Source organism: Nicotiana tabacum, chromosome 16 (assembly GCF_000715075.1).
Source record: "Nicotiana tabacum cultivar K326 chromosome 16, ASM71507v2, whole genome shotgun sequence".
Lineage (NCBI taxonomy): Eukaryota > Viridiplantae > Streptophyta > Magnoliopsida > Solanales > Solanaceae > Nicotiana > Nicotiana tabacum.
The window spans coordinates 93,979,848-94,002,978 of record NC_134095.1 but is presented as its reverse complement, the minus strand read 5'-3'; the positions used below and the strand labels follow the sequence as shown (position 1 = coordinate 94,002,978).

Sequence of the window (23,131 nt, the reverse complement as noted above, 5' to 3'; positions counted from 1 at the left end):
AGAGATTATAAGGAATACAAAAGTTTAGTTAGACATGACTATGAATAAACATACCTGATCTTGTAGCTCGTTTGAATGTTTCATAGTTGTTATTATGAAAGACTTAAATTAAAATTTCTATAAGAGAGAAGGTGAGGCTTCTCCTCCTTCTTCTCGGATACAGACTATATATAGAAAACTCAAATGACTCTTACTTTTTACAAACGACCCTTCATGAACGACCTTTACTGTTCATGAATATGACTCGTACTATTTACTTTACGACTTTTTACATACTCAAATGACTCTTACTATTTATAAACAACGACCCTTCATGAACGACCTTTACTGTTCATGAATATGACTCGTACTATTTACTTTACGACTTTTTACATACTCTGTTTGCCATAGCTGTCTTCTTCCTTTGTTTTTATGCTGGTATCTTTATTCCAGTTGTAGTTTTGGTACATAATTATCTTCTCCATTGCACTTTGAACATATATGATCTGGGTACTTATTGCCTACTAATTTGCAGTATCTTGTTAGTAATTCATTGGAAATAAAGCCTTTCTTTAGTGCTCTTGTAGTTGGTTGCATCTCTGGTTTTAATAATGATAAAAATCTATTTTTGGACTTCATCCATATCTCCTTGTCGTAGTTCCCTTGAATTTGCATATATCATTAGTTGATCTCTTGAGTAGTAGCTCCAAATGACATTTTCCTGTAGATAATTGTTGGCTAATTCTTGGATAATAGTTGCTATTCCAATTATTCTTTTGTTGGCATAAAAACTCGGTATCTCGATTTTTGGTATCTCTGGTTTTTGTTCTATCTCTTCTGGTATTATCATATCTCGTGTCAATCCTATTTTTACAACCTGTATAAGAGGTTTTATTTCATCGTATAGTATCTCAGCTGGTGCTGTATAGAATTTTATAAAAAATAGGTTCCCTTTTGTAATTCTTTTACATGTAATAAATGCTTTATATATCTCTGGTATTCCACTTATCTCTTCTCCATCATAGGTATATACTGTGCTAAGTAATCCGTAATTGTAACATGTTTTTACTAGATTGGATCTGGTCTTTGGTTGGGCAATAAGTCTATTATATCCTTGGAGTTTTTGGGTTATATAGTCTTGTGTTGGATTTGTTGTAGTAGTTGCTCTGGGGTTAAGGTTTAGAAATGTTTGGATTTTGTATATGTTTTCAATATAGGTCTGGGTAATATGGTTGTATATTTTCTTATTTTGGTGTAGACTGTTTGCATAGGTTGAGGTTTGTGGTGTTGTAGTCATTGTTTCTTTTGGTATTTTTGGAGTAATTGGTTTATCAAATATGTTATTCAAATTGGCATTGGTATATGGCTTCTTATTAACTTATTTACTCGTACCTGCAGCTATATGTAAACAAACATTGTTATGGGTTTTATGGAGTTTCCCAACGTCTCCCTCTAACTCTGGAAATTTTGAGTCTTCCGATCGACTTAGCTCCGCATCTTTATAGTCATTCTGCTGACTTGGCTTGCTTTCCTCTAGCTGTTGTAATCTTTTACCCATACTATCCATCTATAAAGATAGAGTAGTAAGGATTGCAAATAAATCTTTTGTTTCTTGGTTGTCATCAGTTTGGGTACCTTTTTCTTGATAGGTAGTCTGCAATAACATTTTTATCAGTCTTTATTACCTCAATTGTAAATGTAAAATTTTGTATATTTAATACAAGCCTTCTTATTTCCTTCGTTGTTACTGAATCTTGTACTTTCCGTGTTATCCACCATTTTACCTGTGTGTTATCTGTTCTTACAATAAATTTGTTATAAACGATATATGGCTCAAATGCTAACAAACATTTATATAATTCAAATAGTTCTTTTCTATTTATCTCCCATTTTAATTGTGGTTCCGTGTATGATCCTGAATAATATTTACAATGGTGTTCAGTTTTTTCATTATCATATTTATATTTGAGAACTCCTCCATAGTTGTGATCACTAGAATCAGTTTCTATTATGTATGTAAACTGCCTTTTTTCATCTGGAAAATATAGTTTTGGTAATTTTTGACACATAATTTTGATCTTTTTTATATGTATTTTATCTTTTTCGTCAAAATGGTATTCTACATCTTTCTTTAATTTTTTCTGTAATGGTTTTAAATTTTCTGCTAATTTAGGAATATATTCTCTTACTTGGTTAACTAATCCTAAAAATGATTGTAACTTCTTTTTTGTATCAAGTGTTTCGTTTAAGTTAATTATTTTTTGTACTATATGAGTTTGCATTTTTATTCCATTTTTATCTATTTGTATACCCAAGAATTCTATTTGATTTTTCATTACTTCTGCTTTCTTTTTACTTAAACTAATTCCTGATATTTCTACAATGTGTATGAATTTTTCTAGTAGTTTTATATGTTCATTCTCTGTTCTAGAATATAATAGTATATTATCTATATATATTATGCAGTTCTAATTGGTTGAAGTAGTTATCCATAAAATGTTGGTATCTACCTGGTGCATTTTTATATCCAAAGGGTAATACATTCCATTCGTAAAATCCTTGTGGTACCGTAAATGCTGTCAACTTTTTAGATTCATCTTCTAGTTTTAAATGGTAAAATCCTGATTTACAGTCAAATTTACTAAAATAGTTATATCCTTGTATTTTTCTGATTTTTAGTATTTTATTTGGTATTGGATAATTATATGTTTTTGTTTTTGCATTTAAATTTCTATAATCTATAACCATTCGACTTTTTCCTCGTTTTTGTTCACTATGTTTATTTACTATAAATGCTGGGCTAGTGTATTTGCTATTACTTTCTTGTATGAACTTATTGTCTAACAATTCCTGTATATGTATTTTAAATTCTGTTAGGTCATTAAAATTGTATTTTAAAGGTTTTTGTGTTATTATACTATTTTCATCTATTAGTTCAATTTTTATTTTCGTTTTATGTTTTTCCCATCCTTGTAGGGGATTATAATTATATAGTAGTTCTAATTTATCTTGGAGTTGTTTTATCTTGTCTATTGAGAAAATGATTATCTCTATATTATGGTTGCTTAGTGTTATATTTTCTAATTTCTGGGTGATCTTCTCACTTCCTTTAATCCAGGGTGTTGTTTTTCTCAATTTATTATTTACTCTTTTTGCTCATATTCTTTGTTTACATGGGGTGGTAAGCCACCAATGTGTTTTTGTTATAGTATGTGGGAATAACTTATCTAAAAATGGCATTCCTAGTAATATATCTTTATTTGCGAATTCATAACTATATATTTCTCCTATGGTTAATATTTTATCCCATATTTGTATTTTTAGATTCCTTGCTTTATGTGTTATCATACTTCCCTCATTGTTAAAACCTGTTACTACTAGGGAGGTTTTTAGCTTTTTCCATTTATTTTCTGGTAGACAATTATGTTTACACATGTTAGCTTCTGCTCCTGTATCCATCATAGGTGTATAATATCTATTATAATATCCTTCTACTATTATCTTGGCAAGTATATATATTTTTGGCATTATATTAAGGTTCTTTTGATTATTATCTTTTTGTTTTCATAACTTATTGTTAATTGCCTATCTTCTAAGTTATATGGTTTGACTTTTTCTAACCATTTTATTCCTAGTGTAATGTTTTTATCTCCTTGATATATTTTGAAATTTATTAATATTGGTATTCCTCCAATAATTAATTCTTTTTCAGTCGTTTCTTCACTTTTTCTTAGTGTTTTTGATAATTCTGGACATTGTTGTTCTTTTGTTACTATTTCTTTTTCTGGTATTAATTCTCTTATAACATAATTTTCTTTTTGTCCTGTATTTATTAATATTAAATATTTTCTTTGGTCCATTATTCCTGTTATATAATAATGATGTGGGTTTATTTCTTCTATTTTTTGTTCTATTAATTTTTGTGGAGTTGTGTAATCTATTCTTCTTGATGTACTCATTCTTGATGATGTTTCTGGTATTTCATCACTTGTTCATTTTGATGTGCTTAATCTTTCTTTTACTATTTCTAAATCTTCTTCTATGTCTATTTCTTTATAACTATAGTCATTGTTGTCTATAACTGATACTATTCTTTCGAACGGATTTTCTATTTTAATTCTATTTATTTTATTTTTAGCTGCTATCTTATGTTTTGTTGTTAAGACATATAGATTTTTACATCTTGCTGTGAATATCTTACTTCCTGGTGCTAGTTCTATTCCCGATATTTTCCAGTATAGAACTAATGATTTATCTATATTTTTATCATCTATTGCAACCGAATAGTTTGCACTTACTATGAATTTAATTTTTTGGTATATTAAGTTACCCTTTACTGCAGTTATTATACTTTTTTCTATAGGTTGTACAATTCTATCGTCTGCTAAGTATATTTCTATAGGAGTATCTATTCCTTCTCTAAAACATGCTTTTATTAGTATCTCTGTTCCTCCTAAATGTACGTATTTTATTGGGTTTTTTGCTTTTATATCTTGTATTTCTTTATTTAATAGTTTTTTATTTAATATTGGTATTCTGGCTTTAACTTTAATGTATTTACAGTCTATCATATGTTCCCTTTGGCTTACTACGTAGTATTCTTCTTTTTGTCTTTTAAACCAATTCTTTATTGTTGGTACTTCTAGTATTTTGTCTATGCTTAGGTCCAATTCTTTTCCTTTTATTTGTTCAAATATAGTGGTGTCAAATATTATTTTTTGTTCTGAAGATTGTTCATTTTGGTGTTCTTCTTGTTGTATGATTTGTATATCTTTTTCAGTCATAATTTTCTTCGTCTGATCCTTCTATTATGTTATTATTTATATCCTTTTCATTTTCTGATAATTCATTTTCTGAAAATTCATATATACTGTCTTCACTTCCTAATTCATAATCTATATATTCCATTTGTGTATATTTATCATTGTCTATTATTATTTCGAAATTTTTTTTCTTTGGATTTTTTGGTAATTTGCAATCTTTAGCTAAGTGTCCTAGTTTTCCACAATTGTAACAAGTGCATTCTGTTAGTTTTTTCTTTTTTCTATATAGTTTTTTATGTTTGTAATTTTTTACATAATATCTTCTTCTTGGTTTCTTATACTTATATTTGGATTTATATCTTCTTGTTTTCTTACCTTCTTTTTTGTAATATTTATCTGTGCATCCGAATTGAGGTGCCATTTTATTTTTGCAGCATGCCAAATTTTTTACTAATATTTTATCCATTTTGATATTTTCTTTATATTTTTCACATAATTCTATAAATCAATTTTGTAAAATTTTTATTCGAGCTCCTAGGGTATCTGCTAAATCTGCTTCATTCCAATTTTTTATTATTTTTGAGCTGAAAGGTTCTAGTAATTTGGTAAAATATAATTTTCTTATTTCTTTACTTTCATCCGGACTATATGTTCTTCTATAATAATAGTCTCTAAATGCACAAGTATATTCGTCTATATAACACATATTACATATTGCTAATTTTGTCATTAAATTTCTATTTGTAGTTTTTTCTTTATTTTGTTCTTCTATTTCTGTTGTCATACTACTAAATTCATTTCTTATCGCTATTTCATATTTATACAATATTTCTGTAGCCGTTGTTGCAACTGTACTATCATGTTTCTTATTACTTCTCAATGTATCTAAGCTTTCATTTGTTAAATTTTGTAACCATAGTTTTACTGTTCCTATGAGTGTTCTTTCTATATAACCTGGTGTTTCAGCTACTGCTATTTTATTATCTATTAATTGTTTTGAGATATATCCTATCCATAATTGGATTGTTTTATTTATATATGCTACACAATCTAGATCTAAAAAATTACATTATTCAGTTATCTGTCCTGGTGTCCATTTCCTATTTAGTCTCTTATCCCATAATATTTTGTTCCTATCATGTGAATCATAACTTATCCTGTAATAGCTCGGGTTTAGATGTTTTGGATTTTTTATTCCTGATGTGCTTGGTTTATCCTCGGTCATATCTCCTGTATTTATTTCTGGATTTGTTTCTGTTCTTTTTATAATTTCTGTATATGTCTCACTTGTTTCTGGATAGTCTTCTCCTAGATCCTTATCATCATCACTTTGATCATTTATTTCGTTTATGCTTATTTTTGGTGGATTATCTTGTACCTCTTCTAACTGTAATTTAAATTTTTCTATTTCATTTGTCAGTTTTAACTCTTGTTCTTCTTCTTTGCGTTTTTCTTTTTCTTTTTGTCTACTTGCATATAACTGTTTTAGTATTTCTAATTCTTTTTCTAATTCTGTTATTTTAGTGTTCTTTACTTCCTCTATCTGTTGTATTTTTTCTTTAGCTTGCTGTTGTATTTCCTTAATTTCTCGTTTTCTATCTATTTCTTCGTTTTCCTTTGTTATTCTAATCATTGCAGTTAAACTATCTTCTAGTTTTACCGTTTCTTTTTCTAACATTAAGTTTAGGTTATTTCCTATTTTCTTGTATCTTCTTCCTAAGTTAGAAAATATTATTATTATTTTTAATCCTTCCGGATTTTCATATGTTTTTTCTTCTAGTGCGAATTCTTCTTTAGTCATCTTTTATTTTTAAGATAGTAAATATATTTGTATTCTATTTTGGATATAGTATCTATTAATTTAGATAGCCTAGCATTGGTTATTTTAGTAATACTTAAATATTCATATTCTGGGTATAGTTTCTTTAGTTTCTTTCTTACTTTTCTTAATTTTTTATTTATTTTAATGTGCCTAATTTCTGTAATTGACTCATTGTTTATGGGTATTTGTTGCGGTTTTGTACTATTAGTTTTAGTGTTATCGTCCATGGTTTTACTTATTGGAGTAGATGTTTAATATTTATCTTACTTTTGTTGGCTCTGATACCATTTTCAACATTTTCAATAGGGAGGACCCTTAGTTTATTATAAGTCTTATGAGCTAAAGGTTTTTTCATAATATTTTGCGGCTAGCGGAATTAACACTCCGAAATACTCGTGAAAACAGCTCGGTCCAGACGAGCATAATTCCAAGGCTCTAGTCTGACCTTTTGAAGATAAAGGTCAAGGTCGTGGACGCCTGGGCTGAAGCTGAAGAGATTCGAGCTAAGGATGACAAGAGAGTGGCCGTCTATTTAAAAGACGTTGCCGATGCACGGGCTGAGTTGAGAGGCGCTTCTGATCAGGAGAGCAGAAGTAATGAATATGCCCGATGCAGATCCTGGAGGGAAACCCTCGAGGAGATCCATGCAAGGGGCTTCAATCTCCCGGAAGAGATAGCGCAGGCCAAGGCGGACGAATACGATGCCAAGTTCCTGGTATCTGATGCCGAGGATAATGAGGAGGAGGCCGATGGAGCCGTAGCCCCCAAGGGAAAAGTAGACTAGGTTTTTTTATTTTTGATTCTTTGTACAATGTTCTTAGAGAACTTTGTGAACGAAGCCTTATATTATCTCCTATATACTTATAAAAGGAAGCCTTTCGGTTTCATCTTTCATGCATTTCCCTTTGCTTGTGTATGTCTTTCTTTGTTTTGGATTTAGATGTTTGTCGATGATTAGCCAGGTGAACTGGACATCTAGGAAAAACCCTTAGGTTTACAGATCGGCCCTGAGGCTTGTTGGGCTGGCCCATAGGCTCTAACGCATTGGGTCGGTACGACCTGTGACATAGATTGGCGCTTAGGCTCTTACGCGCCGGGTCGGTACAACCTCTAATATAGGCTGGCGCTTAGGCTCTTACGCGTTGGGTCGGCATGACCTCTAATTTATCTGGCGACAATGGCTCTCACATATTTGGTCGGTACGACCTTTAACATAGGCTTTATTTTTCCCTCGTTGAAGACTTTTTTGAAGTTTTTGTGTTTGTCCGCCTCTTCAGCGTGAAGGGATACATGAACACATTCAAAAATCCCTCGGCATGGTTCGTAATACCCTCATCAGGGGAAGGTACGTACAGTACCACCTCTTCCCCCCATCCACAGTTTTTCCTCACCGACTCAAGGTATCCCTCTCCTATCGAGGAAGTAAACTCCAAGGTATGCTCCCGTTGGTCCTGAGCATCGGGGCACTTTTCTGGTGAAAAGTTCCTTCTCGAAGTAGAATGCTTCGTGCCCACATGGCGAGAACCGGGGGCAGAACTCTCTCCTCCCTACCAAATGGATCCTGATGTAGCAGTCATAACTACAACAAAATAGGAGAACTAGAGTAGGAATTTAGACCAGAGCGTCAATACCGAAATAATGAAAAGCCTAACATAGGAAAAAGGCCAAACTCCTCAGAAAGGTGGAATCTCCAAAAGGGTTGAAACAACCCTATATATGGAAAAAGCAGCGACGATCCACCTGCCTAGAGGCCTATTAAAATGTTGGCCGAAATCAATTTGGGAAGATGTGCCGGTGGGGTTGCCTCGGTCACTTTACAACCATGTCACCAATTTAACAAGCATCGTACGACGTTTCGGGGGTCGGAAAGCCCTGCACCAAACAAGTCCCGAGGTGGTACCCGACCTCGAGGACCTCCATCCAAAAGAAGTTAGGCTCCATGAAGCCTTTGGCATCATCATCAGTCCCGAGGTGGTACCCGACCTCGAGGACCTCCATCAAAAAGAAGTTTGGCTCTAGGGAGACTTTGGCAACATCACTAGTCCCGAGGTGGTACCCGACCTCGAGGACTTCCATTAGAGAGAGAAAGGGCTCCAAGAAGCCAAATGCATCATCGCAAGTTCCGAGGTGGTACCCAACCTCGAGGACCTCCAGCAAGGAGAAGTTAAGCTCCAAGAAGCCAACGACATCATCGCAAGTCCCGAGGTGGTACCCGATCTCGAGGACCTCCAGCAAGGAGAAGTTAAGCCCCAAGAAGCCAATGATATAATCGCAAGTCCCGAGGTGGTACCCGACCTTGAGGATCTATAGTAAGGAGAAGTTAAGCTCTAAGAAGCCAATGACATCATTGCCAGTCCCGAGGTGGCACCCTACCTCGAAGTTCTCCATTAAAAATAAAGTTAGGCTCCAGGAAGCCAATAACATCATTACAAGTCTCAAGGTGGTACCCGACCTCGAGGACCTACGTCAGAAAGGAGTTAGGCTCCAAAGAAATAAGCATTTAACCTCCACCTAGATGGGCTTGAACACGGGGTACCATCTAAATTCGGGTAAAATCTCGTTCGGGATATATCTACAATGCCTTAGGGCTATCTACACTAAGTCCAAAGAAGGTTTCCAGGTTGCTGGGTTTGAACGAACCCTCACTCAGGGACTGCTCTCGAAAGCTTAAAGGCAGTCCCTATCCTTAGACCTCCGAGCAAATCTCCCCTCAAAGATTACCGCGGGATCTAAATGGTAAATCCCGATCTCAAGGCTCGAAGCGTTACTTTCATTCAACTCGAAGTAAGGGTCCTAATGACCTGAGTTTATTGGCCCAATCCAGGCTTGGTCCAAGGAATAGAAAAAGGTTACACGAGAAGCCGTATTAATCAGTCGAGGGTGAGGAAAAATGCTCACACCTGGGCTCAATATTGGCAGCAACCGATAGAATCATGCATTCAGAGTCTTTATAAACGTAAATAAAAGGAAATATAGCAAACATCAAAGACAAAATTGAAGAAACATCTTCACATCCATAAAAATTTGATTATAAAAGCTCACAAGGGTCCTTACACAGAAACAAAGAAGAGAAAAAGTACACATGTAGCAAAAGAAAAGTCCATGCGATGTCCCAGTTATTGTGAAAGCTTACGTCATAAGTATGATATCATTAAAATGACATCATCATGGGAAGTCCAAAGAGTTGGATGTCACAATCGTTTCTTGTCGCTCCTCTCTAAGAAATGCGGGGACTATCTGTATACGTAAAATCAGAGGGTCCAATTCCTCGACATCGAGGCACCTCTCGAAGCCTCGAGACTACAAGGCTATGGTCAAGTTTCCTCCCTTGAGGTTCGTCGACGCCCGACCTTGGAACAGTGTTGACCACGACTATGGTAGAAATGGGGAGTTCCCAAGGTACCTGACTAGGACTGACAAAGCTCAGTGGACTGCCCTAACCCTGAATTAGGGTGTCATCTAGCTGTCCCATCTCCGCTTATTTGTCATTAATGTATTTTGTACTATCTGTGAGCACGTGATTTTTGCCTCACATGCATTGCTCCTACAGAATTCCAAAATTAGATTTTTTTTCCTTTTAATTATTTGTTAGTTTAGGAATTATTGTAGGATTTTTCTAATTATTTGCATTTTTTGTGTGCATGTTTGATTTTATTTAATTCACAAAAATACAAAAATATGTTGCATTTAGGATTTAATTTTATATTTTTAGATTAATTAGTAAATTATGTGTGTTTTACAAAAATGAAAAATCATAGAAAATAAATTATTTTTGCATTTTTATTGTTTAATTTCGAATTTTTGGCAATTTTCTTGTAATTTGGTATTTAATTAGTTGTGGTAATTATTAGTTAGAGTTAATTAGTTCAATTTGGTAGTTTAATTTGGTTTAGGGATTGATTTAGGCTTTATTTTTAATTTTTAAAAGAAAAATATTTGAATTTGAAAAAGAAATTGAAAGAAAAAGGAAAACAAAAGAGGGAAGTCTGATTTGGGCCAAATCCTTTTAAATTCCATGAGCCCAATTGTTTTAAACCCAATTCCTGTCCAAAGACCAGCCCAGATCCGCCCCAACCTGGTCCAATCCCCCTTAACTACCAAAACGACCCCGTCTCAGTCATTTTCAATCTGGATCGTTGATCTCAGTTGACCAAGCGGTCCAGAACTGGTTCACTTTTATTTAACTGTCTGAAGCCCTTACTCCCCTAACTTGTCTCCCTCACTCTCATCTCACCCTCTTCAGAGACTCAACCCAAACCCTAGCGCTGCCTTGGTTCTCCACCGCCTCAGGCTGGCGACGCCACCCCCAAATCATCCCAAATTAACATCCCAGAATCCTCTCGCCTCCCTCTTCCTCAATCTCTAACTACTTTCCCTCGAATACAATCCGAACCCGTCAAATCTTAAATCAAAAGCCTCAACCCTAAAACCCCAAAATCACAAATCAGCCGGTTTGATGAAGATTTGAGGTCGAAGTTGACCTTATTCGTGTGTTTTCATTTGAGAACACACGATTAAGGCCCATCTCGACCAAAATCGAAGGCTTGAGGGGTGATTTCAAGATTTGTTCCGTAGGTATTTTCATCTTTCTTTTTCCTTCCTTCATTTTATTCTTCTTTTGTTTCGTTTAAGGTTCCAGTTCATCTTCTCACCTCGTCTCTTCTGATTGTCTCTATTGTTTTCGTTTTTGAATCATTTCTGTTTGCATGGCTTAAATTAAAGTTAATAATTCATGTTTGTTTTAATTTCTTTGTTTCTTCGGTGTTATTTCATTGTTTTTGGTTTTCAAATAAAAAGAAGTTCTGAGTTCCCCTTGGGAAACCCATGCTGGGCTTATTAGATTCAGGTCTCATGAATTTGAGTTCTAAAATCAGAAAGCCCAAAAAGGAAATTCTATCTAGATTTTCAGACCCATAACACTTTGAATTGGGTCAATTTGACCCGTATCTGTTTGGCCTCATGGGTGAAAACAGGGTTCTTAAGGGGTAGTTTAGGGATTTAGGCTAGGGGAATCTCTAATAACTGATTTAGGAAGATGCTAGGAAGGTTCCTTTAGGACTTATATGAAAATCTGATTTTTACACTAAGGGTACCTGAACAAAAATGAAAATTCAAAAAGGTTTCATGTGCAAAACTGAATTCTTTTATATTGCCCTAAAGGCTTGCCTATAAAGGCATCATTTCTTCTTTAGCAAGTCAGAAAAAAAATTTAGGGATTGAAAAAAACAAAAAATTGAAAACGGCTGGATATTTGCTCTCAAGTAAGAACATTGAAAATTGCTTGATTTCCTTTGGTAAATCAGAATTTCAAGGGTTCAATAGAATGGCTCAAACTAGGTTTTAGAAGTCTGGAATTGGTCAAGGCTTTGAAGCTTGCTCTGCTGATTTTATACTGTTTCATTGCTGATTTTTAAGTTGGTTTCTGCTGTTGCTCCTTGCTGATTCTTCACCTCTTTGTTTCTCTTTTAGTTCCCAGGTACATGTTCTGACTCTTATCTAATGTAAAGCTCGAGTGGAAGAATGAAATGAAAAATGGAAGTTTGAAGCCTAGCATTAAATTATTTGTTCATAGTTTAGTCTTATTTTTTTTTCTTTTCCCTAAATCCCTTTGTCCTTGAAGTTGTTTCTTCTATTTCTGCTACTCCTTTAACACTTAGTGGTGAATCTTGTATTACATTTTTTACTTAAGCTTCTTCTTTTGCTAATCATGTACTGTGAAAGTGAGGCTATGCCTTTGAATGTTTAGTATCATGTTGAATTTGGGTAGATGATGTGTTTGTCTCCTAGGTTCTAGTGAGTACTGAGAAATGTCCTTTAGCTGAGGTACAGTTTAGATGAAATGCATTTTGCTCATGTGCTTGGGTGATAGAGAAATCCATGTAGTAGTTACATGCTGCTTCAGCTTTCTCTTTCTGTACTTATTTGTTAAAAGAATGAATCCATGTGGTTGAGAATTTTAGTGTAATTTTGGGGTCCAAGTAATTTGTATGCTAGTTTTCTGGATTGATTACTGCTAGTATTGAGAAGAGTTTAATAGATTTTAAGTTTCTTGAGTAGTAGTTAGTGCAAAAATCATATGAAAAGAAAAAAGGAAAAACGGTCAAGGTTGCTTTTAAGAGTAAATGCATGTACTGATTTAATATTGGTTGTGTATGCGCATGTTAAGTTGGAATTGGTGTTTAAACTTCAGAATGATCAGCTAGTTAACTTGTGCTTGAACAGTTAAATTCAGAAGTAAAAGTTAGTTCAATTGCATGTTTCATACAGCTTTGATTGATTTGCATTTAATTGATTTAGCACAATTGTTGGTTCTGAAAATTTGGGCTCAAAGCTGACCCAACTAATGGATGTCTGATTTCAAATTCGATGTCACATTTTTTGTACTTGGACGTCCTCCCCTCATTAAGAATTGGGCTCGTTTGGGCCCAAGCCTGAAGGCATTTTGAATGGGTTCAGTTAGTTGCTATTTGTTGAAGAAATTTGTCCTTGAGTTAATTGGTCTTTCAATTCGATGCCCATTAGTTAATAATTAGGGTCGAACTTTTAGTTTGAAATAATTAGAATCCCTTTAAATTTTTCCTTAATTAATTAGATTCTTAAAATGAATTTGAGGTGAGCCATATTAAACAAGTTATAACTTAAGGCCCTCTAAAAAGTTAATTTAGAAACCCGTTTTGGCTAGAGTAATTTGAGGCGTGCCAGGCCAAATAAAAACTCAAATTCATGGCCCCCGTATTAGTTTCATAATTTATATCTAATAAATATCAAATACTCGTAGTTTGCTTTAGGCTCGATTTAGACTAGTATTGTGATTATGTATACGTTCGCGTAACATAATTGCAAATTTAATCCTAAAAAAAAATGACTTGAGGGATGCCTTCGTGCAACTTCAACCAAACATTCTTAATAAATCAACAAAAGCGTAATTAATCGTGGACACGTTCGCGTGACATGATTTTGACGCGCCAAAAGAAAAGAGTATACGTAAGCGTAACTAAATTCTTTAGTAACGCATAATTCAAGTGATTTAAAAGCGGTAAAAAGTTAAATGCACATAGGTTCTAAAATGAGTAGTTAAACAATTAAAGCCAAGTATAAATTGCTAAGTGACCGTGCTAGAACCAAGGAACCCGAGAATGCCTAACACCTTCTCCCGGGTTAACAGAATTCCTTATCTAGATTTTCTGGTTCGTAGACTTTTCAAATAAAATAAAAACTTCCTCGATTTGGGATTTAAAATAAACCGGTGACTTGGGACACCAAATAAATTATTCCAAGTGGCGACTCTAAAAATAATTTAAATAATCCAATTTCGAATAATGTCATTTTAATTGAAAAAACTTCCTCATATACCCCCACGGGGTGTAACAAGGAGGTGTGACAGCTATGGTGACTCTGCTGGGGATAAGAACCCAGAACTTCTGGTTCAGGGTTCAAGAATTCGAGCTTGTTAATACGATTTTTATTTGGCTTTATTGTTGATATTACTGTATTTTGTGGACTTAATGTGCTAATTGTCATTTACCACTTTGATATTACTTGAACTGTATTTAAATGTCTTCTTACGCCACCCCTCTGAGTCTTCTGAAAATGGTGAACACGTCTGCATGACCCTCTTTTTCTGTAGAAATTATACCAAGTAGATCGAGGCTGGGCCAGCAACAAGGCCGGGTAGACTTTAGTGTTCCCGGTACGTTGCCCCCTCTTTGGCCCCAGTTGTCCGCTCGGGCAACCCAAGTCTAGAACATAAACCCCAGGTTTTAAACCTAGAATAACACAACCTCATTCCGGATCCCTAGTAGGAACGATTATTTGCATCACGTGCATTTGACCTTGGGGACTCAACATAGGGGTTGGGTCCGTCTAGGACAGGTGTACCCAAAATAAAGACCATCCTGATGCATCCTACGTGCTATGTGAATATTCATTTGTTTCGACTTGCATGTTGACTGGCTAGGAAAAGGAAATAAAGAGAAAAACCAAGAGTGAGGTAGGATAGAAAATTTACCCGGTTCTAAAAATTTCGGTATTTGAAAATGTCCCAAAACTCTACCAAATATTTGAAAAAAGAGAGAAAAAAGAAAATGTATTTCAAAAGAGTGAGTCAAATATCATGTTTATTATGTCAAAGCTGACCGAACTACGCAGGTCTGATTACCACCGGATGTGGGATACGCAGGCAACCCACATAAGGTTCGGCCTCATTTTTTACAAATAATAAAATAAAAGGTGGTTCAGCTCTTTGGTCAAAAGAATAAGCCGATCCAGCTTCGGTGGTATTTTAAGTCGCTTCTTACCGGAATAACCTTAAGTTACATTTCAATTATTGAAAGATTATTATCGGGAGGAACAGGCAAGTCTATTTAAAAGGTGTCTTTTCAAACTAAATACTTACCCCCCGACCTCAAAATTCGTTTGGAATTGTGAAGGGGCCACGTTTGCAAAAACGACCATTTTTTGCTAACATAGCAATAAAAGGGGTCCTTGTCCGTTGATTTTCTTCAGAAAACTAGTTTTGCAAAAAGAGTCCACAAGAGTCAACCTTAACCTTAACCCTCCGCAGGTACAAATGAATACTGTCCAGAACTCATCGTAATCTATCATAGAACGAGCTCGGTTGTAGCTTCGCAGGTGGTGGGATGATTTAGATGAAGATGGCCAAGTTTGGGTGAAAGAGCAGTTGGGTTCTCTGATAGACATCATGCACATCAAACCCCAAGAGGATTTAATTGAAGCTTTGGTAACCTTTTGGGATCCCGTTCACAATGTGTTCCGTTTCTCGGATTTTGAGCTCACACCCACTCTAGAAGAAATAGACGGGTATATTGATTTCGGACAAGAGTTAAGAAAGCAACAACTCATATTCCCCAGGGCTCCCTCGGTGCACAAATTCTTCGATCTTCTGAATATCAACAAACAAATGAGCAAGGCCCACGCGAGCAAAGGGAGTTGTTCTTTATACTTCCTGTATTTCAGTTCGGGCACTCAGCTGGGTTTGAAACACATGAAAAGGGGTTGAATAACAAACAAGACAAGAGCACATGGCAAATTCATCATCGGTTTGCCTTCATCGTGGCATTTCTAGAGGTCATGGTCTTTCCGAATGCGGAGGGTACAATAGACCTTCGTATGGCCAGAATTGCACATGTCCTCATCGACAAAAAAGATCACACACTTGTCCCATTAGTGCTGGCGGACATTTATCGGGCATTAACCTTGTGCAAATCTGGGGCTCAATTTTTCAAAGGCTGCATTGTTCTTCTTCAAATGTGGATGATTGAACACATTCGCCGTCATCCTAAGTTCATGAGATATGCTTTGAAAGTATGAGGAAAGGGTGGAAGACTACAGACTGCTGGAAGGGTTTGAAGCTTGGGTTTCCTACTTGAGAAAATTGAGAGCAAATAAAATTGAATGGACCATAGGATGGCTCCCGGTAACAAAAATCATACACATGACCGCTTTAAAGGGCTACTTGAGGATGATGGGAGTGAGAAGTATACAACCATATGCACCACAAAGAGTTATGAGACAACTGGGAAGATATCAGGTGATAACAAAAGAGGCAGATCTAAGCACCCAAGTCATTGAATTACACCCAGAAGCAACGCTACCCGAGGCTTTAGTTCAAAGGGACTGGAATGGTTGTCAGTATCTAAAAAGTATCACCCAGGTACCAAACCCAGCTAAGGGTGAAGTTGATCCCAATTATGCTGTTTGGTTTAAAAGGTGTTTTTGTGTGAACAATGAGCCGGAGCTGGAGCCCGAACCCAAGAGGCCTGCCAAAAGGCCCCATGTTCAAGCCTTTGATGATAAAATTCAGGAAAGGTTAGCCTGGGGGGAAAAGGAAAAGAAATATCAAGCAGCCATTTACGCTTTGCGAGAAGAATTGGGAAATGTCACCTTCAATAATGATTTACATGCACAAGAGGCCGAGGGTGAGAGGAAAAGGTTAGTTCAAGGAAATGAATCTCTCAGCGCCCAGGTTCGATAGCTGAGAATAGCAGCCGAAAATCCGGGCAGAAGCAGGAAAGATGAAAGGCTCATTTATAACCTTACCCAAAAGGTGTGTGACTATGAAGATGACGTGCAGAAAGCTGAGTCTGAGCTAGCAAAAGTACGAACAAAGTTGGCTAAAAATGTAGAGGGGAGAGCAGTTTTCATGCAACAGATGAACGAAAGATATGAAAGAGGGGTCACAGGTTGGGAAAAGGAGATTAGCAACCTCAAAAGTAAAATGGCTAAGCAAGCCAAGAATTTTAAAGCTGATAAAGAACATTGTTACGCTTTGATGGCACGGTTGGAAGGGGACCTACAACACTTGCAAGAGCAGAATCACACCGCCACCCAGGTCTTAGAGGCTAGATCCTAGCAGATTGGGCGTTTGTTGCAAGAAAAAGGCATCATAAGAGAAAGGGTCAGAAGGATTGCTGACTACATCACAATGAAATGCAGTGCATGTGAGGACATGACCAAATCCATGTTCTTCGCCACTGTAATGATCTTTGTCTACCAGATAATGGAAGATCTCTAGCAGCTCCAAGATGACATGGCAAGTAAGCCCGCTGCAAGACCAATTGGTTTTCCTAGGACAGGGTTGGAGGCACTGATGTTTTCTTGATTGTATTTTCTTTTTTCGAGTCTGTATTTTCATTTTTAATTTCATTTTCAAAAGTATGTTTCAAGTCTGTGTGAAAGTATGTCTTGAGTATGTTTGAAGTTTTAAAGTCCTAGAAAAAGTATGTTTCGAGTCTTTTGTAATTCAGTAAAGTAGAGGTTGTATTAATGAAAATTTGAAAAACCACAAAAAAATTGTTTGTTTATTTTTCGCATTTACTTCTTGAACTACATAATGAACTAATTCAGGTAGCGTCGTGATACGTATGCAATCCTCATCGAATTCGGTCATGATTTTGTAAATAATTCAAATAAGAGAGTGATGTGAAAAGAAAGACCGAAAAGGAAAACCCAAAAAGAAAGAAAAGAGAGCCAAAGAAAAATCAGAAGAAAAATGAAAAAAGAGAGCAAGAAAAGAGAGGAAAGAAAAGAGTGGAAAATGGGAAAGTAGAAAGAAAAGAAAACTGGGGAAAATAAGCAAAGCTGGGATGAAACATGCAACCGTGGCGAAACACGTAGAAACACATTTAACTGTATAGGTGCATCACACCCCCAACGTGCAATTAACTATATGTTATTTTGTTCCAAACTGACCGGTTTGTTGTCTACTATTAAGCCCAGGTTTTATAGTAAGGTGGTTGGTTTTGTGGTAGTCTGTCTTCTCATCCATCTTCACGAGGTCGAAAGAAATCATTGAAATGTATTCAGAAATTCCTCCGCCAACAGTTCCTATTTCGAAGGATAGTCCAATCTCGGCCATCCCAACTTCAGAATCGGCAGTTGCCGAGGAAAATAGAATTCTGCATCTCCGCATGATGGAAATGTGGGAAAACTATGCAAACGGAAAAGAACCACCAAGTGCAATCCCTAGATTTCTCGAGCTTTTTCCCAGGGCAAGTGGGACCTCCAACACCCCTATAAATTATCCAAATACCCCACTGGGATATCCTACCATTTCTGCCCACTATGCAGGAACACCTTCTGAGGCTCGCCCCCAAGTGTTAACTTTGGGTGCGGCTTCAAATATATTCACTGCACCACCTTGTTCAGCTACGGCATCACCTGCTTTACCCAGGCCTAGCTTTGAGCCATCTTCCTTCACATTTGAAGCACCATCTTTCCCTCTGGAACCTACCTAGTTCACTACCAATGCTTACCCTCAGCCGACTCGGAACAAGTTTACTGTAGGGCAGGAGAAAACCGAAAAACCCCTGAACAAGAGGAGATTGACAGAAAGATGAGAAGCATGGAGCAAAGTCTTAAAAATATACAGGGTCTGAGTGGGAAAAAGAGCGTATCTTATGCTGACCTGTGCATGTTCCCGCACGTACATCTACCTTTGGGTTTCAAAACCCCGAAGTTTGAAGAATATGACGGGCATGGGTACCCTCTTGCCTACCTCAAAAGGTATTGCAACCAACTGCGGGGAGTGGGTAGAAAGGAAGAACTCCTTATGGCTTACTTTGGAGAGAGCTTGGTCGGCATTGCTTCTGAATGGTATATGGACCAAGATATATCCCGTTGGCACATCTGGGATGACCTGGCTCGGGACTTTGTCAGGCAGTTTTAGTATAACATCGACATTGCTCCTGATAGGAACTCATTGACAAATCTAAAGAAGAAGTCCTCAGAAAGCTTCCGAGAGTATGTTGTCAAATGGTGTGAGCAAGCCTCCAGGGTAAAGCCTCCAATGGACGAAATTGAAATGGTCACGGTCTTCCTTCAAGCCCAAGAGGCTGATTATTTCCAAAATATGATGTCTACGATGGGTAAGCCGTTTGCCAAAGCTATAAAAATCGGTGAAATGGTTGAAAATGGTTTGAAAACAGGGCAAATCTTGAGTCACTCTGCTATAAGGGCTACCTCCCAAGCAATCCAAGGCGGGTCTGGAGGTGTAGCCAACCGAAAGAAGAAAGAATAAGAAGAAATGACAACTTCGAGTGCAAGAAAACCCCGTCCACCTAGACCTCTTTTCTCTGAAAGAACCCCGCAACACTACTCTCCCCATCAAGATGTGGCCTATGCTATGGCTTCTCAGCCATACACAGCGCTGAATGCACAACCCTGTACCAACAACAATTTAATCATAACCGAGATCTATTTCCCCGAAATCAACCTCCTTACCAAGCTCACTACAATCCCCGACCTCCACAGAACAACTTCCGTACCCGGGAACCACCCAAAAAAACAAACTTCACACCCATTGGTGAGTCCTATTCTAGTCTATTTCCCAAATTGGTCCAAATGGGTTTGTTGCAACCCGTACCCCCGAATAGGCAAAACCCAGAGTCACCCTCTTACCAACCTGGCACCCGGTGTGCCTATTCTTCAGGGGTAGAAGGGCATGATATAGATAATTGTTGGACCTTGAAGAGGGCTGTGGAAGATCTGATAGAACAAAAGAGAATAGTGCTAAGGTATGAAGACGTTCCTTATGTAACCAACAATCCACTACCGGCTCACAACAACGGGCCAGTTATTGGGATGATCTGTGAAGATAGAGAATTTGATCCAGTTCTAAAAGCCATCATTGCCATATCCGATGTGGAAAAGAAGCCAAAAGCTATCGCGAAACAAGACAAAGGAGATAAGAAAAGTCAAATCACCCCTCAGAAGACAAAAAAGAAAGTGAAAGCAGAAACCGGGGCAGCGCCCTCCAAAGATGCCGTTCTCTATGTTCCTCGAGGCCGCAAGAAAGAACAGATGTCATTGAGTCCTCCTCGAAGATTTGACCTAAATAAGGAAGCTCAAATGTACGTGCCCAAGGGGACCTATGTGCTACGGGGGTCGATAATTCCACCAAGGCTGAATGAGCCCGTGATTATTGGTCGTGCGCCACAAAGGCCCATGACAGATCCCACTGCCATTCCATGGAACTATAACAAATCGGTAGTAACCTACAAAGGCAAAGAAATATTTGGAGAAGTTAAGGAAAACAACCCGACTTAGAAGAACCTCAATCTGGAGGAAGTGAATAATGCCACAAAGAAGCGTTTCCCACCTAAGAAGCCAGTGAGTGCTGAGGAAGCAGAAGCATTCTTCCAGAAAATGAAAATGGCAGACTACGAGATAATCGACCAGCTTCAGAAGTCTCCTGCTCAAGTCTCCTTGTTGTCTTTACTAATGAATTCAACTGAGCACCAAAAAGTGTTGATCAAAACTCTTAATGAAGCATATGAACCCATCGAAACCGCTGTAGAACAGTTGGATAGGATGGCGGAAAGGTTTTTTGCAATCAATCAAATCTCTTTCAGCAAGAATGATTTGCCCCCGGAAGGGGCCGCACACAACAAAGCCCTTCTTCACCTGACAGTTAAATGCGACGGGTATTATGTGAAAAGGGTCATGCTAAATGGTGGTTCTGGGGTAGATATTTTCCCACTCTCGACTCTGCAACGTATGGAAATCGTTACTGAGAGAATCAAACCCAACAACGTCTGTGTACGTGCTTTTTACGGCATAAAGAGAGATACAATAGGCGAGATTGACCTGATCCTAACTATCGGCCCGGTGGACTTCGAGGTGACCTTTCAGATCTTGGACATGGATACTTCCTATAATTTCCTTTTGGGAAGACTATGGATTCATGCAGCAGGGGATGTGCCTTCTACTCTCTACCAGATGGTGAAGTTCGAACATGAAGATCAGGAGATTGTAGTTCACGGGGAAGATGAACAATCGATTTATCAGGACTCGTCAGTCCCTTGTCTTGAAGCTAGAGAAGAAAGTGAACACATAGTCTATCGGGCTTTTGAGATTGTGGTCGCGGACCAATGCGAAGAAGGAAATCCTTGCCTTCAACCCTTTCTTTCAAATGCCTCAATCATGGTTGCCGAAGAAATGATCAGGCAAGTTACAAACCCGAGAAGGGGCTCGGGAAGTAATTGCAAGGAATCGCCGAACCTATCACTCTAGCTTCTAGTGAGAAGTTCTTTGGGGTAGGTTTCTAACCTACATCAGCTGATGGCGGATGAAAGAAAAAACAATGGTTGGGTCTTGCCTCAGCCAATTCCGCTTCTTTATAGGACATTTTGTCAAGCCTAAGTACAATGAGGAAGAGGAAGATGAGGCCTTTACGGCCAAGGAAATTGAAGAAATCTGTGGGGCTATGAGGCATATGCTGTATCAAACCCACATGGTCCAACCAGGGGAAGGCTCAAGCACCGATGAGGTGTTATACATGGGACCCAATGCCAAACTGCAAAATTGGAAGGCTACTCCATTCCCAATCAGGCGGGAGTCCCAGTAGTCCAGTCCTACCACGTTTTTTGCATCGCGAGTTATTTTAGGGTGTAACTCGGGTGTTTTCTTTAGTTTCTTGTCTTTAATTTCCAATATAAACCCTTTTATCTTCAAATTCAAAGAAATTAAATCAATATTTCATCGTTCATCTTTCTTTATTCTTTCTGATTTTTTTTATTTTTCTCTTTTATTTCTTCTTTCAGTTCTAATAATGCGGCTTTAAATAATATGAAATGCTTGCAGACTTCATGCCCAGATTCAAACGTGTTGTCTAATTGTGAAATAATGAACCAAGAACTGGAATATGATGAAGAAGAGACATTTAGGGAAATAAATCGAGAATTGGAATAATCTGAGAATAAACCTAAGCCGAACATAAATGATATTGAGCCGGTTAATTTGGGTAGTTCTGAAGAAGTCAGGGAAACCAAGATAAGCATTCACAGAGATGAAAAAACCCGGGACGCATTGATTCAACTCTTGCTTGAATTCAAAGATGTGTTTGCTTGGTCATATGATGACATGCCAGGACTGAGTGTTGATTTGATGGTTCATAATTTCCCAACTTACCATGATTATCCCCTTATTCAGGAAAAGCAAAGAAAGTTTAAAATGGATATCAGTGACAGGATTAAAGAAGAGGTCACAAAACAGTTGAAAACGGGGGTGATCCGTGTGGTTCGATACACCACATGGTTAGCCAACGTAGTTCCAGTGCCAAAGAAATACGGGAAAACCCGAGTGTGTGGGGATTACAGAGATCTGAACAAAGCAAGTCCTAAGGACAACTTCCCTTTTCCAAACATACACATCCTTGTTGATAACTGCGCCAAACACGAGATACAGTCCTTCGTGGATTGTTATGAAAGATATCACCAGGTATTGATGGATGGAGAGGATGCAAAAAAGACAGCTTTTACCACACCCTGGGGCACATACTGTTACAAGGTCATGCCTTTTGGTCTGAAGAACGCTGGGGCAACCTACATAAGGGACATGACTGCCATTTTTCATGATATGATGCACCAAGATATAGAGGTGTATGTGGACGACATAATCATCAAGTCCAGGACCCGAGATGACTATGTTCGGGATTTGAGAAAATTCTTTGAGCGGCTACGTAAATATGATCTGAAGCTAAACCCAGCCAAATGTGCATTTGGGGTTCCATCTGGCAAACTCTTAGGTTTCATAATCAGTCGGAGGGGCATCGAGTTAGACCCAACAAAGATAAAGTCCATTCGAGATCTGCCTCCTCCAAAAACTAAGAAAGATATTATGAGGTTGCTTGGAAGATTGAACTACATCAGCCGATTTATTGCCCAACTGACGTCTATATGTGAACCCATCTTCAAGCTATTAAAGAAAGATGCAACAATTAAATGGAAAGATGAATGCCAGGAAGCTTTTGATAAAATCAAAGAATATCCGTCGAATCAGCCGGTTTTGGTCCCACCTGAACCGGGAAGGCCTCTGTTCTTGTATTTGACAGTCTTGGAGAATTCTTTTGGAAGTGTCCTCGGACAACATGACGTGACCCGGAGGAAAGAACTAGCAATCTACTATTTGAGCAAAAAGTTCACAAGCTATAAGGCCAAATATACCTTGTTGGAAAGAACTTGCTGCGCTTTAACTTGGGTTGCTCAGAAGCTGAGCATTACTTGTTGGCCTACACCACTTACCTCATTACCATGTTGGATCCTGTAAA

The 23,131-nt window shown here is 37.4% G+C and overlaps 1 pseudogene; it reads right to left on the bottom strand.

The window, feature by feature from the left end:
- Positions 1–368: 368 nt before the first annotated feature.
- Positions 369–1,546, bottom strand: LOC107806982 (uncharacterized; annotated as a pseudogene).
- Positions 1,547–23,131: the final 21,585 nt, after the last annotated feature.